We start from the raw sequence: 3,722 nt of genomic DNA, 5'->3' as shown, positions 1-3,722 counted from the left end.
AAAGGGAGAGGTGTTCGATAAATTGTCCAAGACGGTGCGGGATGTTAAGCAGTTCATGGCTTCGAAGAAATTGAACTTTGTATTGAATTGGACCCCCAGATACTCCACTAGAGTGGTTGATTTTTTGGTCAAATCCGCATATCTTCACATGAAGGAGGATTTGAAGGACATAGAACATAACGTACTAGACGTTTACGGTACGAAGATACTAATTTTCACTCAAGAACATGATATGTGGAATTTGATGGTGTGCGGCGAGCACAACCATACTTAATTCAATTGTAAGAAGTGTGAAGCTTTGAGGGCTGATCTTAAGAGCGAATATGAATGCTTATGGAAAATAGACTTCCCAGGATAGTTACTTGTATTAAGCTTGAGATTTTTTTTGTAACCTGGAAATATTATACTAAATGTCAGAATTATATCATATACTTTTAGTGTTAAAGGAACTTTAATTTTGGATAGCATGTCATCTCGGCTACTTTGGCCACAAAGGACCCATAATATATGTCGTCCTTGTGTACTGGCCCACCTATTGATCCATTCTTGTACTACTTATAAAGGAAGCATCTGTGTGTACAAATAAGGTATTCGAACGTTCCATGTCTTCTCGCATCCGATTTTCCAAAGTAACTGCCAAATCCGGAGGAGGCTTAATTTTATGGGTTAATTTTTTTATGTTTCAACGCTACTTAATATATGCGTGTATGATGAATCGGGTTAAAGTCCGTTAGAAGCTTGATTAAAGCTCGGCTTGGTCAACGCTCGGTCAGATTCGGTCAAAGCTCGGCTCGGTCAAAGCTCGTCAAAAGTAACTTTTTTTTATAAAAGTAGGGAATCGGTGCTTTTTCGACTAGCAACTTTTTCCAACAGCAAACATCATGTAAACCAAACAAGTCCTAAGTAGACTTTAATGAACCTTTAAAGTGATGTCATTATGGAATAGAAGTAGGTTCGTTTATAAATGTCCTTTGAATTACTGAAAATAAAGAAAGCGGAAACGACCTACATTCAAAAAACAAAAAAGCAGGAAAGCTCTTGCTTCTCATCCCAACCTTCTATATAAACACTCCATTTGTCGGTGGTGTTCATTTTGCCATAATTTTGGCCACTAAGTATCCGAACAGTGTGAGAAATGTAGTTTCAATGAGCGATTGTAAGCAACTTACTAAGCTTTTTGATCGTTTCCAATCGAATAGAGTTGGAAAGGGAGAGGTGTTCGATAAATTGTCCAAGACGGTGCGGGATGTTAAGCAGTTCATGGCTTCGAAGAAATTGAACTTTGTATTGAATTGGACCCCTAGATACTCCACTAGAGTGGTTGATTTTTTGGTCAAATCCGCATATCTTCACATGAAGGAGGATTTGAAGGACATAGAACATAACGTACTAGACGTTTACGGTACGAAGATACTAATTTTCACTCAAGAACATGATATGTGGAATTTGATGGTGTGCGGCGAGCACAACCATACTTAATTCAATTGTAAGAAGTGTGAAGCTTTGAGGGCTGATCTTAAGAGCGAATATGAATGCTTATGGAAAATAGACTTCCCAGGATAGTTACTTGTATTAAGCTTGAGATTTTTTTTGTAACCTGGAAATATTATACTAAATGTCAGAATTATATCATATACTTTTAGTGTTAAAGGAACTTTAATTTTGGATAGCATGTCATCTCGGCTACTTTGGCCACAAAGGACCCATAATATATGTCGTCCTTGTGTACTGGCCCACCTATTGATCCATTCCTGTACTACTTATAAAGGAAGCATCTGTGTGTATAAATAAGGTATTCGAACGTTCCATGTCTTCTCGCATCCGATTTTCCAAAGTAACTGCCAAATCCGGAGGAGGCTTAATTTTTTGGGTTAATTTTTTTATGTTTCAACGCTACTTAATCTATGCGTGTATGATCAATCGGGTTAAAGTCCGTTAGAAGTTTGACTAAAGCTCGGCTTGGTCAACGCTCGGTCAGATTCGGTCAAAGCTCGGCTCGTTCAAAGCTCGTCAAAAGTAACTTTTTTTATAAAAGTAGGGAATCGGTGCTTTTTCGACTAACAACTTTTTCCAACAGCAAACATCATGTAAACCAAACAAGTCCTAAGTAGACTTTAATGAACCTTTAAAGTGATGCCATTATGGAATAGAAGTAGGTTCGTTTATAAATGTCCTTTCAATTACTAAAAATAAAGAAAGCGGAAACGACCTACATTCAAAAAACAAAAAAGCGGGAAAGCTCTTGCTTCTCATCCCGACCTTCTATATAAACACTCCATTTGTCGGTGGTGTTCATTTTGCCACAATTTTGGCCACTAAGTATCCGAGCAGTGTGAGAAATGTAGTTTCAATGAGCGATTGCAAGCAACTTACTAAGCTTTTTGATCGTTTCCAATCGAATAGAGTTGGAAAGGGAGAGGTGTTCGATAAATTGTCCAAGACGGTGCGGGATGTTAAGCAGTTCATGGCTTCGAAGAAATTGAACTTTGTATTGAATTGGACCCCTAGATACTCCACTAGAGTGGTTGATTTTTTGGTCAAATCCGCATATCTTCACATGAAGGAGGATTTGAAGGACATAGAACATAACGTACTAGACGTTTACGGTACGAAGATACTAATTTTCACTCAAGAACATGATATGTGGAATTTGATGGTGTGCGGCGAGCACAACCATACTTAATTCAATTGTAAGAAGTGTGAAGCTTTGAGGGCTGATCTTAAGAGCGAATATGAATGCTTATGGAAAATAGACTTCCCAGGATAGTTACTTGTATTAAGCTTGAGATTTTTTTTGTAACCTGGAAATATTATACTAAATGTCAGAATTATATCATATACTTTTAGTGTTAAAGGAACTTTAATTTTGGATAGCATGTCATCTCGGCTACTTTGGCCACAAAGGACCCATAATATATGTCGTCCTTGTGTACTGGCCCACCTATTGATCCATTCCTGTACTACTTATAAAGGAAGCATCTGTGTGTAAAAATAAGGTATTCGAACGTTCCATGTCTTCTCGCATCCGATTTTCCAAAGTAACTGCCAAATCCGGAGGAGGCTTAATTTTATGGGTTAAATTTTTTTATGTTTCAACGCTACTTAATATATGCGTGTATGATGAATCGGGTTAAAGTCCGTTAGAAGCTTGATTAAAGCTCGGCTTGGTCAACGCTCGGTCAGATTCGGTCAAAGCTCGGCTCGGTCAAAGCTCGTCAAAAGTAACTTTTTTTTATAAAAGTAGGGAATCGGTGCTTTTTCGACTAGCAACTTTTTCCAACAGCAAACATCATGTAAACCAAACAAGTCCTAAGTAGACTTTAATGAACCTTTAAAGTGATGCCATTATGGAATAGAAGTAGGTTCGTTTATAAATGTCCTTTGAATTACTAAAAATAAAGAAAGCGGAAACGACCTACATTCAAAAAACAAAAAAGCGGGAAAGCTCTTGCTTCTCATCCCAACCTTCTATATAAACACTCCATTTGTCGGTGGTGTTCATTTTGCCACAATTTTGGCCACTAAGTATCCGAACAGTGTGAGAAATGTAGTTTCAATGAGCGATTGCAAGCAACTTACTAAGCTTTTTGATCGTTTCCCATCGAATAGAGTTGGAAAGGGAGAGGTGTTCGATAAATTGTCCAAGATGGTGCGGGATGTTAAGCACTTCATAGCTTCGAAGAAATTGAACTTTGTATTGAATTGGACCCCCTAGATACTGC

Source organism: Euphorbia lathyris, chromosome 1, assembly GCF_963576675.1.
Source record: "Euphorbia lathyris chromosome 1, ddEupLath1.1, whole genome shotgun sequence".
NCBI classification, from domain to species: domain Eukaryota; kingdom Viridiplantae; phylum Streptophyta; class Magnoliopsida; order Malpighiales; family Euphorbiaceae; genus Euphorbia; species Euphorbia lathyris.
Note: the sequence above shows the minus strand (reverse complement) of the source record.